This window comes from Hyla sarda, chromosome 9, assembly GCF_029499605.1.
Source record: "Hyla sarda isolate aHylSar1 chromosome 9, aHylSar1.hap1, whole genome shotgun sequence".
Lineage (NCBI taxonomy): Eukaryota > Metazoa > Chordata > Amphibia > Anura > Hylidae > Hyla > Hyla sarda.
The window spans coordinates 32201305-32217756 of record NC_079197.1 but is presented as its reverse complement, the minus strand read 5'-3'; the positions used below and the strand labels follow the sequence as shown (position 1 = coordinate 32217756).

Below are 16452 nucleotides of genomic sequence, written 5' to 3'. Positions count from 1 at the left end.
TGCTTACCCACCACACATACTTGATGCCTTTAGTCCCTGCATTTGTGTCTACTGTAATAGAATAGAATTTCCCTTTAGCACCTCCATCCACCCACATAGGACCCACATGGAGGGGTATTTACAGCAGCAGACACCATCTCCAGCCATATGTGAGCCATTACAATTGTAATAACGAGATTCAATTAGTTTATTAATAGCTTTTAACTTGCCATTAAAGTGTTATGAGGCCATGAGGACAGAAGAATGGGATCCGCGGAATTGTAAAAGAGGCGATTCCCCCCATTCTTTTCTCATGTCTTGGCCCGTCTGTTGCTCCCATTCTCGCCCGCTCCGCATTCACCCGCAGCACAATGTAGTCAGGAAAGTTTGATTCATCTGCAATCTGTACAGGACGCTACATAAGGTGCAGGGGACGATCATTACCTGACAAAACCGCTAAAGAAATAACAGAAGAAGGAAGAGAGCTGTGAGAGCTTCAGGGCCTGAGAGAACTGCTGAACACCCCACACTTCAGCTGGTGAAGGTCAAAATCACTGAGAAAAAGTGAAAAAAGACAAAACAACCCAGAGAAATATAAGCGGATCCGGGGAACTTGTCCTCAGTCACAGCACCAGGAGCCCTGCCGCAGGCACTCACCACTCATTACACAGGACGAGGAGCATTCGTGGGGTTTATTTATTTAAAAGGACTACATTTTGATATATTTATTTGTTTACTCTGTTAGTAGAGGACACCAGTACATGATTGGAGGGAATAAGAGTGAGTATGTCACACAACTTTAGAGCCAGTACTGTACACATCATACTTAGGGATTTGAAACAAAGAACATAGTTGAGTCCTTTCAGCTTACAACTTTCTATATCTCATATCTATCTATCTCATATCTATCTATTTAACTATCTATCTCATATCTATCGCAAATCTATCTATCTCATATCTATCGCAAATCTATCTATCTCATATCTATCTATCTCATATCTATCGCAAATCTATCTATCTCATATCTATCGCAAATCTATCTATCTCATATCTATCGCAAATCTATCTATCTCATATCTATCTATCTATCTCAAATCTATCTATCTCATATCTATCTATCTATCTCATATCTATCTATCTCATATCTATCTCAAATCTATTCATCTCATATCTATCTATCTATCTATCTATCTCATATCTATCTATCTCAAATCTATCTATCTCATATCTATCTCATATCTATCTCAAATCTATCTATCTCAAATCTATCTATCTATCTATCTATCTATCTATCTATCTATCTCATATCTATCTATCTCATATCTATTTATCTATCTATCTATCTCAAATCTATCTCATATCTATCTCATATCTATCTATCTCAAATCTATCTATCTCAAATCTATCTATCTCAAATCTATCTATCTATCTATCTCATATCTATCTACCCATCTATCATACAAAATGTCCCGCATCATTTCAAAATAGTAAAAAAGGGAGCATCTTGGCGTCTTTCTCAAGCAGGAGATACACCATGATGCTTTTGAAACGTTCCACCTAAACATAGGTAAATACAAGCTCACTTTTTACTATTTTGGAGTGCTGCGGGTCCCATTTTTTGGATGTTGGATTGACTATTGTGGACCATGACCTGGACTGCTCTCACCTGTTTGCACCCGCTCAGTTACCTGTACTATTTGGTTGTGCAGCTCCTGCTTGTGTTATCTTTTCTATTTATCTACCCACCTATCTATCTAATATCTATATATCTATTTATCTATCTAATATCTATCTATCTAATATCTATCTATCTATTTATATATCTGTCTGTCTGTCTCATATCTATCGTGTATCTATCTATCTCATATCTATCTATCTATCTATCTATCTATCTCATATCTATCTATCTATCTCATATCTATCTATCTATCTATCTATCTCATATCTATCTATCTATCTATCTATCTCATATCTATCTATCTATCTCATATCTATCTCATATCTATCTATCTCATATCTATCTATCTATCTATCTATCTCATATCGATCTATCTATGTATCTATCTATCTCATATCTATCTATCAATCTATCTATTTATTTATCTATCTCACATCTATCTATCTATCTCATATCTATTTATGTATGTATGTATCTCATATCTATGTATGTATGTATGTATCTCTCTATCTCATATCTATCTATCTATCTATGTATGTATGTATGTATGTATCTCATATCTATGTATATATGTATGTATCTATCTCATATCTATCTATCTCTATATTTATCTATCTCATACCTATTTATCTATCTCATATCTATCTATCTATCTATTTATCTATTTCATATCTATCTATGTATGTATGTATCTATCTATCTCATATCTATCTATCTATCTATTTCATATCTATCTATCTATCTATCTATCTATCTCTCTATCTATCTATCTATCTATCTAATATCTATCTCATATCTATCTATGTATGTATGTATCTATCTATCTCATATCTATCTATCTATCTATCTATCTATTTCATATCTATCTATCTATCTATCTATCTATCTAATATCTATCTCATATCGATCTATGTATCTATCTCACATCTATCTATCTCATATGTATGTATGTATCTATCGCATATCTAGGTCATATCTCTCTATCTCTCTATCTCATATCTATCTATTTCATTTCTATTTCATATCTATCTATCTCATATCTATATGTATGTCTGTCTGTCTATCCTATGCTATGTATAAATATATATTTGTGTAAGTGTATCCATATTTTTGTATGTATATGAGTATTTTTTTATTGGATTGGTTAGCCTGTATATATTTGTGCGGTGTTGTAGCTTGTATATGGTTGGTTACATGTAAGTCCCTTAAGCTGCAACAAATATGTATAAGAAAAAGAAGTAACATTCTATCTTTATCTATCTAGCTATTTATCTATCTTCTATCTGTCTATCTATCTATTTATCTATCTTCTATCTGTCTATCTATCTATTTATCTATCTTCTATCTGTCTATCTATCTATCTCATACCTATCTATATCATATCTATCTCATATCTGTCTATCTCATATCTATCTATCTATCTATCTCATATCTATCTATCTCATATCTATTTATCTATCTTCTATCTATCTATATATATCTATCTATCTATTTTATATCTATCTCTCTATCTATCTCCTATCTATCTCTCTATCTGTATGTTTATGTAATGTGAGTGTGTAGTGTTTTGTGTGTATGGTATATGAAGACACAAAGTACAATATATTGAGTGTATACAATACATGAACAGAATGTATGTGTAGTGTAGGTGCGTTAACACTGTTTAGATTATATCATAATATTTCTAATAACATTTCTAATATTTCTATTATATCATAAATATATATTTATCCAGATGTTCTGCAGTTAAAAATGCCTTTATGTATGTAGTAGTGTATATTGCAGCAGAATTGAAAATACTCAGATTTCAAAATACATTAAAAAAAGTAAATTAAAAAGTACAATAAAAATTTACTTATCAATAGTACATTAAATATCGATTATAAGATATGGTGTGCTAGACAGAAGATCTTTAGCGATGAAGACTGTAAATTCTGCTGTCATATGGGATCCTGTCAGTAGGAAAACTACTATTACACATACATACACATATATAAGCTTTACAATCATCTGCCAGTCACATTAAGCATAACCCTGTACTACTCTCTGCAGTTATAGTATGTTTAGTATTGTAATATATTAGTTTGTATTATATTAGTATTGTATTATATTAGTATTATATTATATTAGTATTGTATTATATTAGTATAGTATTATATTAGTATTGTATTATATTAGTATTGTATTATATTAGTATTGTAATATATTAGTATTGTATTATATTAGTATAGTATTATATTAGTATTGTATTATATTAGTATTGTATTATATTAGTATTGTAATATATTAGTATTGTATTATATTAGTAATGTATTATATTAGTATTGTAATATATTAGTATTGTATTATATTAGTATTGTAATATATTAGTATTGTATTATATTGGTATTGTATTATATTAGTATTGTATTATATTAGTATTGTATTATATTAGTAATGTATTATATTAGTATTGTATTATATTAGTATTGTATTATACTAGTTTGTATTATATTAGTATTGTAATATATTAGTATTGTATTATATTAGTAATGTATTATATTAGTATTGTAATATATTAGTATTGTATTATATTGGTATTGTATTATATTAGTATTGTATTATATTAGTATTGTATTATATTAGTAATGTATTATATTAGTATTGTATTATATTGGTATTGTAATATATTGGTATTGTATTATATTAGTATTGTATTATATTAGTATTGTATCATATTGGTATTGTATTATATTAGTATTGTATTATATTAGTATTGTAATATATTAGTATTGTATTATATTGGTATTGTATTATATTAGTATTGTAATATATTGGTATTGTATTATATTAGTATTGTATTATATTGGTATTGTATTATATTAGTATTGTATTATATTAGTATTGTATTATATTAGTATTGTAATATATTGGTATTGTATTATATTAGTATTGTATTATATTAGTATTGTATTATATTAGTATTGTATTATATTAGTTTGTATTATATTAGTATTGTATTATATTAGTTTGTTTAATATTAGTTTGTATTATATTAGTATTGTATTATATTAGTATTGTATTATATTAGTATTGTATTATATTAGCTTGTATCATATTAGTATTGTATTATATTAGTATTATAATATATTAGTATTGTATTATATTAGTATTGTATTATATTAGTATTGTAATATATTAGTATTGTATTATATTAGTAATGTATTATATTAGTATTGTATTATATTAGTAATGTATTATATTAGTATTGTATTATATTAGTATTGTATTATATTAGTATTATATTAGTAATGTATTATATTAGTATTGTATTATATTAGTATTGTATTATATTAGTATTGTATTATATTAGTATTGTATTATATTAGTAATGTATTATATTAGTATTATATTAGTATTATATTATATTAGTATTGTATTATATTAGTAATGTATTATATTAGTATTATATTAGTAATGTATTATATTAGTATTGTATTATATTAGTAATGTATTATATTAGTATTGTATTATATTAGTAATGCATTATATTAGTATTGTATTATATTAGTATTGTATTATATTAGTAATGTATTCTAAATATAAAACCCACAACGTATAAATCTGTTCACACTTCCCACAATATATGATGATATGTACTAGCAATTGGAAACGCACACAACCTATACCTCTGTGTCTGTCCTTCTATATTAATCTTTTTTTTTTAAATCAAATCTATTAACTATAGCTCTAATAAAAATGTATTAAGAATAAAAATGACCTAAATGCATAGGTTATGCACATTTCCAATTAATGACATATATATATATATATATATATATATATATATATATATATATAAATGTCCATCGCACATTACTCTGATGACCAATCCATGTATAATGATTAAGACAAATTCAAATAGGTTTATATAGGTTTATAATAGATTAATGGGCAGATAAAGGCCAATAAATAAATTCTGATGACCAATCCATGTATAATGATTAAGACAAATGCCAAATACATAGGTCTATATAGGTGTATAATAGATTAATGGGCAGATAAAGGCCAATAAATGACATTAATGGGCAGATAAAGGCCAATAAATACATTCTGATGACCAATCCATGTATAATGATTAAAAAAAATCAAAATAGAGAGGTTATATAGGTGTATTATAGATTAATGGGCAGATAAAGGCCAATAAATAAATTCTGATGACCAATCCATGTACAATGATTAAGACACATTCAAAATAGATAGGTTTATATAGGTTTATAATAGATTAATGGGCAGATAATGGCCAATAAATGACATTAATGAACATATAAAGGCCAATAAATAAATTCTGATGACCAATCCATGTATAATGATTAAGGTGTATTATAGATTAATGGGCAGATAAAGGCCAATAAATGACATTAATGGGCAGATAAAGGCCAAGAAATGACAGACAGGTGTACTGTATGTTTTTAAACAAATAGTTATAAAATAGACAGGACAACAGTTAGATTATTTGGTGTAGAATAAATAAAAAATAAATTGATAAATGTATAGGCACGTTATAGTAGTAATAGATAATAACTAAGTAGACAAAACCATTATAGAAAATGAAAGAATAGATAGGATTCTATAAGATGAATAGACAGGTATACACAATGTCAGCTCAGACAGATAGGAAGGAGCTAATTTACCATATCTGTAGACTGAATGCAATTAAGATTTCTTTAGAATGATGGTATATATACAGTGGTCCCCAAACTGTGGCCGTCCAGATTTTGCAAAACTACAACTCCCAGCATGCCTGGACAGCCAACGGCTGTCCAGGCATGCTGGGAATTGTAGTTTTGCAACATCTGGAGGGCCACAGTTTGGAGACCACTGGCATATAAACTTTATAGATCATTTACAACTATAGGCATGATACATAGAAAGTGATAGATCGATACATAGATGCCTAGACACTAGTGTTGCTTGCGAATATTCGCAATGCGAATTTTATTCGTGAATATCGCATATTTGCGAATTTGCGAATATTTGCGAATATAGCACTATATATTCGTAATTACGAATATTGTTTTTTTTTATTTTTTATTTTTTTCACAGTACACATCACATTGATCACCCCTCTCTGCTTCCAGCTTGTGTGGTGTAAATAAGGCTCTAATACTACTGTGTGAGACTGGCGTGCAAATTTTCGCATATGCCAATTTTCGCTTATGCTAATTTTTGTATATACTAATTTTTGCATATGCTAATTTTCGCATATGCGAAAATAAAACGTGATTATTACGAATATGCGAATCTAGCGAACATATGACGAATATTCGTCCATATATTCGCGAAATATTGCGAATTCGAATATGGCCTATGCCGCTCAACACTACAGTAGGCACCTACAAATATAGATAAACAGAGATAGATCGATGGATGATGGGAAGATACACAGACATATAGATTAATGCACAGATAGATCTACTGATAAGAGATAGATGATATACATTAGAGCAGCGGTCTTCAAACTGTGGCCCTCCAGATGTTGTAAAACTACAACTCCCAGCAACTCCCAGCCGTTGGCTGTCCGGGCATGCTGGGAATTGTAGTTTTGCAAGATCTGGAGGGCCACAGTTTGAAGACCACTGCATTAGAGGGAGCACAGATCAATACGAACACAGGGAGAACAAAGGAACGACAAAGATCGAAATCTACAAACAAATGTATGTCAGGACATAGAAAATATGTGAAGGTGTTTTCTAAGCCATTGGGCATTGTATAGTCATGATATTATGTCGTTTTAACTGTGGCTCTATTATATAAAGCACAATAAGACATCGGTACTCTGATGGTTAACAGGGCACAACTACAGGGACTCACACTTTCACTTGTGATCATGAGCCCCAACATATATATATATATATATATATAAATATATATATATATATATATATATATATATATACATATGTCAACATATGGGTGACCGTGTAGTAGGGTTAACCTACTTTCAACAGGTCTTTCAGCATTGGTAAGTATAACAATGGCAGCCTTTAAGTGTTTTCCACCAGGTATGTCTAACCATGAACCGATTTTCTTTGAATATAATGTAACAAAAGGACAATGGTTTCTGTTATTTAAGTGAATGTCATCCAACCAGATTGTTTTATTTTATTTTAAACCAGTGGTCCCCAAACTGTGGCCCTCCAGATGATTCAAAACTGCAAATCCCAGCATGCCTGGACAGCCGTTGGCTGTCCAGGCATGCTGGGATTTGTAGTTTTGCAACATCTGGAGGGCCACCGTTTGGGGACCACTGTTTTAAACAGTCTAAAAAAGAAAAAAAAATGAAGGTTATTTGTAATATAAAAAAAAAATCCCAATTTTGCTGTCAATTTCTTGAATTCTTGGAAAATGTTTTGCATTTCTCATTATTCCAAGAGGTAAGTGATTTAAATGTTGAAAAACCTGGCTGACCACAAGGTGTAGAGAAGTTGGTTGCACACTAGAATTCATTTTAAGAGATTTTTCTATGAACCCATTTTAGAGGGGTTGGGCATGCATTATGGGTGATGGAAGGGGAGAAGGATGCCAAGAAGACACACTATTTGGCTAGGGTATATTCAGATACAGGAGTATAGCAGCAAACCATGAATTTGTGTATTTTGGTTTTGAAAGCCGAGCTACAGCTTACCTCTGCCCCTTTTATTTCTCTGCAGATGACAATTGTAGAAAATGTATGTATAAGGCTAGGATTCCACTTGGTTTTTTGTGCAGCGTTTTTTTGGATAAAAAAAAAACGCCAAAGTTTAAAACCCACATATTGTTTCATCTCTGCATTTTTTCACTCCCATAGACTTCTATGGGAGAAAAACACCACGATTTTGACAAAAAAAAACAAAAAAAAAAACAACGCCAGTGGCTCAACATGCTGCGATTACCAACGATTTCAAAAACGCAAGAAAAGAGTGAAAAAACGCCAAAAGGATTAAAAAAAACGCCAAAGTGAAAAATACCAAGTGGAATAAGAATGTTGCGATTTCTTATTGATTTACAGCTAACATCTGTCCGCAGCGTTTTTTTTGGCCAAAAAAACACCATGCGGCAGAATTGGCGTTTTTCTTGGCGTTTTTGCAAAAAAAAAAAAGTGGAATTCCAGCCTAAGTATTGTTAGGATCCCAAAAAGCATGCTTCTATTTTGTCAACTAGAATGACATGTTACCATTTCTAATCAGTTGGATTGCGAATTTTTATGAAATGTTGCTAAAACTACAAGTGGGAACCTAGTGTTGGGCGCGAATATTCGCATTTCAAATTTTTATCGGGAATATTGTAAATAAATATTGTGAATATATTCGCTATATATTCGAAATTAGGAATATTCACTTTTTCCCGCATATGCGCATATTCCGTCTTTTCACTTGTGGGCCAATTAGAATGATGCACATATACTTGTCAACAACATCCCTAGCAACCAATAGTAAAGTTGCCCACCCCCTCACTGTTTTCTTCCTCGAATACGCGAATATTCGCATATGCGAATATAACGAATACGCGAAATTCGGGAATATAAGACGAACATTCGTCTGTATATTCGCGAAATATTGCAAATTCGAATATGGGCAATGCCGCTCATCACTACTAGCAAAGACACTTCAGTAGCAAAATGTCATGCCCTATGTGGTAACCAGCATGACCAGTTTTTTAAATTCTTGGGAAACTAGCATGACCAGCAATTGAAATTCTTGGGAAGATGTATCATACATTTTTGGTTGTAATTTTATAATAATAACCCCATATAATATTATGATAACAAATTTTTAGCCAAGCAAAATGCACTGATTTGCTATACATAAATATATACTAATGGAAAAATGTGGATGTGAAGATTTCATTCTGCCACATTTTTCTATAGAATAGCTCAGAGGAATTATGTTGGCTTTTACATGAGCGTTTTTCTTTGTTGTTTCAGATTATTATAATTTTTTTTTTTTTTTGCTAAAAAAAATATTTACAGAGAAATAGAAACCTATTCATTTCTATGTGATTCAAACAGCTGTGTTATTGCACTCAGGATCTGCTTTGATGGCATCCAGACATTTTATGAAACATTTCAGTCCTTAGAAAACCAGATAAAAATATAATAATACTTAAAAAAAATATACAAAAATAAATAGATAAATAAAAAAGGATCAAGATGGGAGTCTGTTTGCTTGAATGGGCTAAGTAGTTTTCCATTTTTAAATACGTCACCTGTTGCTGGTAGCAGTTGCAAACATTTTTATAAAACTGCAAAATGTGAATAAAAATGACAGTTTTTGCACAATGTCTGAATGGAAATCAAATATTGTTAAAATGTCATCTGGTTTGTTAATACATTTTATTGTAAAGAATAATACAATTTATGGATATTGATGACAATGGTTAATATTATTATTGTTGTTGTTATGATGATTATTATTAAAAATAATAAATATTTTTCTGTATTCATGTATTAATTACTGACGAAGAGTTATTTGACTCAAAACGCGTTATGTCCAGCGTTTCTCTGCTGTGCTGTATGTGCTTATAGTGTGTCAACCATGTGTGATTTGTAGTGGAGTACTCAATAAACTAAAGACTTTTACTTCTGGCCACCTGCTTGTTTTTTTTGTTGTTGTTGTTGTTGTTTTTTCTACTGCTATTGGAGATTGTGCAGTGAGTAGGTGCGCAGACCTTCCTTTGCCTGTTTGTGTACTGATACCTAATGTTTTCCTTTCCAAGATCTTAATTTTTATTATCTTCCTAAAGTACAAAATACATTTTTAATAATGACTTCCATGTCCAGGACTAAGGCTTCTTTCACACTACAGAATCCTCCGTTTCTAAACATCCGTAGGAAGATCCGTGTAAAAATCAGCTGAAAACGGCAGAAACAAAATCCTATACGTCCATTAAAAAATCCCATTATATTCTATGGGATTTTCTAATATCCGTATTAATCCGTTATAGTCCGTTATTGATAACGGACGTTAGTTTGTTACGGAAGATAGTTACGGAAGAAATAGTTCATGAACTATTTCTTCCGTAACTATCTTGCGTAACAAACTAACGTCCGTTATCAATAACGGACTATAATGGATTAATACGGATATTAGAAAATCCCATAGATTATAATGGGATTTTCTAACGGACGTATAGGATTTTGTTTCTGCCGTTTTCAGCTGATTTTCACACGGATCTTCCTACGGATGTTTAAAAACGGAGGATTCTGTAGTGTGAAAGCAGCCTAGCTCTGTGTTCACATTGCACATTTTTGTTTTATTATTTAAAAGTCACGTCTGTCAATGAGTTCACAGATCAACACAGAAAATTCCTGTTAAAACAAAGGCGCGATGTGAACACCCCCTTTTTGAGAGAAAATTTGTAATTTGGGGGGAGTTTATCAGTCCATGTGTATATCTTGTTGTTATTATAACAAATGATGGCCATTTATGGCTTTCGTATGAGAAACACATTTGATATATAACAAATTTGAGTCTGAATTGATAGTCTAATGTGAACAGTGATTTGTTTTAGATACATATATATATGCTCATGGCTGGAGCCAACTTACACAAAAATGTGCCTTTTTTAAATGAGCATTTTATAAATCTGCTGTAAAGAGCTTTCATGGGAAGCTCACTGTTGACAAAAGGCATACATTTTTGAGCTACGAAGAGACTTGCATATACATTTATGACAATTTCACATCTGACCTTGATCCTACAGTGTTAAGAGTTTTCATTTCTTAAAACATTATTTCATACCCACTGCTATCTCTTGCTGACGTGTGAACAAATTGGTTTTAGAAATTCACCCAAAATTCTAGACAGGTATGTCTACACTACTACTAATATATCCTTAGTGGAGTGTTCATAAAAATCATAATAATCGTTATAAACCTTTAAATGCAGTACATATACACTATAACTATGGGATAGACGGCAAGGATATTTTTGTACTTTAATGGATGTACATAGCTCATCTACAATGCACTTGTTATTAAAACATTCAATCACTTGTAGATGGACAATAGCAGCACCAAATATATATATATATATATATATATATATATATATATATATATATCTTATATTATCTAATCTAATTATGTTTGCAAATAGAGAGAATGCGTATAGTTCTGGGGAGCATTTGAAAAATTACTGAAACAGTTCTTTGTTTTCTTATGGAGACATGGCCATTGTTTTCCTGCTCGTAAGAATGTTATGAATGGAGCTAATTGAATATAAATGAGAAAAAATAAAAATAAATACAAATTGAACATAGCCATGTACTCATATCAGTAGTTGTGCTCATTGTCTTATGTTACCTATTTAAATACAGGATTGCTATTCACTAGCTGTAAGGGGCCCCTTTGGCCCCTTTCCTAGTTAAATTTTGGCTTCTATAATAAAGCCATTGAGCGTAAATGAATGTATGTATACTGTTTTGATTGACTTAGAATTGCACGTCTTAATGATTTCCAAGAGAATATTCCTCAAGTACCGATCATATTTATCTACAGTACTTACTATTATGTATGCACGCTTATTATTCTTTGCGCTCGAAAAGTTTGCATTGGATGGCAAAATATTTTCTTAGGAACAATATGTGATTTCATGGTCTGCCTTTTATTTTCCAATAGGATCCTATAGATTCACAACATTTCTCAAGTACCGATTATATTTCCATACAGAACAAACACAGTGTCTGTCTACTCATCATGTATACACATTTATTTTTCTTTATGCTCAAAATGTTTAAATTGGATAACAGGTTTTCTTAGGAACAATATGTGATTTCATGGCCTGCCTTTTATTATCCTGAATGATCTGTCTACAATTGTAACATTTCAGAGAACATTTGTCCATGGAAACAATTGCTGTTCTAGTATTAATATGCAGTCATCAGGCTTTTTCACCCTTCTCTACTGAAAAGCCATCAGTTGTCATCAATTCATCAATTGCCATTGTTGTCATCAGTTGTCAGTTTAAAAATAAATAGAAGACTTTTCCCAAAGCATATTTTTCTGTAGATTGCATTATACATTACCAGTATTCGTCGGAATCCTGTCAAGAAGGTATGCCAATGTATACCGCTGTGTACTGGCAGTGACTTCATTCACTGTTAGCGGCCTTGACATAGTCAATTTGTGACTACATTAGGCCCATTTTCCCCATTTATATGTTAATTTGCAGGACTCAAAAGTGCAAGAGACCTCACTTATACATACAACAAAGTAAATCTGTGCGGAAAATGGCCCGAGTGTATAAGTGCAGGAAATAGTACCTAGTTGACCCGTAGTACCTAGTTACCTGTGTTCAGACCATTAACATATATGTCAGTAACCATTATGCAGCGATATATCTGCTCCCTGAGAAGAGGGACGAAAGCAGTGAAGTTGGCAGTGCCCAGACTATCAATCACGCCTAGTAGGAGTGTGGTGACCCAGTACACAATCACATGCTCTTCTGTACTTCTGCCCTTCATGTGTGGCAGATGCTGCTTCAATGTCCGTCATGGGCCCACTCTCCTCAGAACTCTCTGTAATCTACAGTATTATGCAATGTTATTTAAGGGTTAATGTATTTGTATTTTCTAAGTACTTGTTACCTTAAGAAACCTGTTGTCAAGAACCTTGTTGTTAGGGGAGCATGCATATATATTCCTCCCATATATAGTGAGGTCAGAGTTCAGCTCTCTCTCTTGAGCTCTTGCTCTTGAAGTCTTGCTGAGGTACAGTTTGGTGAAGAGTGAAGTCTGTCTGTGAGGTGATCCTGAAGGAGGCCTGAGGCCTAGTTCAGAAACCACGCATCTACTACAAGTTAACCCTACTAGTCAGGTGAAAGTCAAAGCCTTGCGGTAAGCACTAGTGTTGCTCACGAATATTCGCAATGCGAATTTTATTCGCGAATATCGCATATTTGCGAACTCACGAATATTTGCGAATATAGCACTATATATTCGCAATTACGAATATTCATTTTTTTTCCACAGTGCCCTCTCTGTTTCCAGCTTGTGTGGTGTAAAGAAGGCTCTAATACTACTGTGTGAGACTGGCGTGCGAAAATTTGCATATGCGAAAGTCAGCATATACAAAAATAAGCATAAGTGAAAATTCGCATATGCGAAAGTTATCATATACAAAAATAAGCATTTAGCGAATATATGACGAATACGCAAATTCGAATATGGCCTATGCCGCTCAATACTAGAAAGCACAAAGTCCGGGGAATTTAATACAAGTCATGTCCAGCAAGTTAGTAAAGTCCAAGTAACTGTAGTATAGTGTGGTCTGCATACAAGTCAAGTTAGTCATATACAGCACAATCAAGTCCCAGCCAGCTTCCCAAAGTTCACCCTGCATCTCCTTCACGCTAATCTGTAATGGATTGTACCATCTTTCTAACCTCAGTAAGCACACCAGTTATCCGTAACCTTGCGTCGGTGTGATTATTTGCCCCGTGCCTGGCACAGGAGAAGCTGGTCTAACTCAGGTGGTGTATAGGTTAACCATGTCCTGGCGTTATGAAACTACCCTCATCCGACACCACAGGAGTGGTTACAGCCCAAGCAGCGGTGACTGCATAAAGATCCTGCATGCCCCTGGGTCTACTTACAGGGCATTACCATACAGTGCAGGACCATTTGAAGAGTGATTATCTTCACTATTGCTGACAGGCTGGAGGACAACAGAACATGGTATGAATGCAGATTTTACCATATATAAATTGTTACCACAAGTCATGTACGTAAATTTGAAGCCAGATTTCCTCTAAGGCCGGGTTAACACTATGGAATTTTCAACAGAAATTTCACTCAGGCCTGAAGGTAAAGGTGAATAGTTTTCCTTTGCCAACCCATGCCAACTGCAGAATTTTCTGGGTGGCATTTCCATCAGAAAATTCATATAAAAAAATTCTGCTAGAACCTTGAACCTGCTCAATGTTCTGGTGGAATCCGTGCTGCAGACATTGCCGTCTATCAGGACAGCAATGTTCATGCGGTCTTAGTGTCAGCTAATTTAGTCTGCACTGGCCACACTCAGAATCTCCGGCCGTAAATTTTCTGTCCGTGTATTCTATAGTGTGAACCTGGCTCAAGAGTGGAAAAAAGTAAAACATTTTACTCAAATGTTCCCTTTTGAGGCTGAAAACCTTAGGACTCCAACTTCTATAAGAAGTCCAGATTCCTCACAGCTTCTGCCTGCAGACTGTTTTACAGATTGTTTTAACTCTCATTTACCACCTGTCTTCAGCACCTGTGCAGATTTTGGGCCGCACTGAAAACCTGGACTAGTCAAAAAGGAAATGAAAGACCCCTTTACCAATCTGCTTTTCATGCCATAAGAAGCCAGGCCTGAAAACAGACTTTACCAAAATCCTCAGCAGCTATGATCTACTGGGAATTTCACACTATCCTGGGTTCCTGATATCTCACCTAGCTTTCTCTGAATGAGATATGTGCTTCCTGAAACCTGGTCGCTACATAAGACAGGTACTTTAAGGATACGTTCACACAGGTGGATTTATTTGCGGGATTTCCCACTGCGTATTCAAAAGGGGGCGGGCTCTTCTCGGCTTTCTGCAGCAGATTTTCCAGAAAATCCACCGCAAGCCCCATTGAAGTCAGTAGGGTCTGCGGCGGATTTTCCGCAGCGGAAATTCCGCCGTGGAAAATCTGCTGCGGACAGCCGAGAAGAGCCCACCCCCTTTTAAATACATAGCGGGAAACCCGCAAATAAATCCGCCCGTGTAAACATACGCTAAGATATATAGCAATCTCCAATCACCAATCCTTACACTGCCTCAATATAAATGCATCTGATGAATAAACACATATTCATCTCACATTGGAGTGCTGCTGTATCCATTATACTGGTTTCTGTGGGAGCCGTGGACCCGGGCTCAACCAGCTTGCACCTGCCTGCATATTTTGGAGTACGATTTTCCTTCAAGACAATATATATATATATATATAAAAATATATATATAAAACAGGCCAAACAGCACATATGAAATATCACCTATATACCTATATTTCCTAGACAAAATGACCATAACGGAAAGGAGACACTATTTAACCTCTTAAGGACTCAGGTGACATCGCGTCATACCGGGTCGGTCCCGGAGGCTTATGATAGTCGGGACCCTGGGCTAATAGCGCATGGCACTGATTGTTGTGCCGCGCACTATTATCCCTTTAGACGCGGCGATCAACTTTGATCGCCGCGTCTAAAACGAAAGTAAAAGCTTCCCGGCAGCTCAGTTGGGCTGATCGGGACTATCGAGATAAAATCGCGATGTCCCGATCAGCTAGGACGCAAGCAGAGGTCCTCTTACCTTGCTCTGTTGCGTCCAATCGGCGATTGATTGCTCCAAGCCTGAGCTACAGGCTTCAGCAATCAACCCCTTATAACGCTGATCCATGCAAAGCTATGGCTTTGCAGGGATCAGTGTAAAAGATCAGTATGTGCAGTGTTATAGCCCCCTTTTTAACACTGCAAAAAAAAAGTTAATAAAGGTAATTTCCTAATAAAGTTTGAATCACCCCCCTTTCCCCATAAAAAAAAACTGTGTAAATAAAAATAAACATATGTGCTATTGCCGCGTGCGGAAAAATGTCCGAACTATAAAAATATATTGTTAATTAAACCGCACGGTCAATGGCGTATGCGCATATAAATTCCAAAGTCCAAAAAAGCGTATTTTTGGTCACTTTTTAGATCATGAAAAAATTTATAAAAAGTGATCAAAAAGTCCGATCAATACAAAAATGATATCGATAAAAACTTCAGAACA

At 33.4% G+C, this 16452-nt stretch overlaps 1 protein-coding gene across 2 annotated transcripts in view; it reads right to left on the bottom strand.

The window, feature by feature from the left end:
• Nucleotides 1-16452, bottom strand: part of NR5A1 (nuclear receptor subfamily 5 group A member 1) — a 229475-nt gene that overhangs the window by 146604 nt on the left and 66419 nt on the right. Inside the window, exon 1 of one of the 2 annotated variants that reach the window (XM_056538143.1) lies at nucleotides 210-376. The exons of the other annotated variant lie outside the window; for it this stretch is intronic. The gene's annotated coding sequence lies outside the window, so the exon portion shown is untranslated. Of the gene's footprint in view, nucleotides 1-209; nucleotides 377-16452 lie in introns of those variants that run through there. 2 annotated transcript variants of the gene reach the window in all.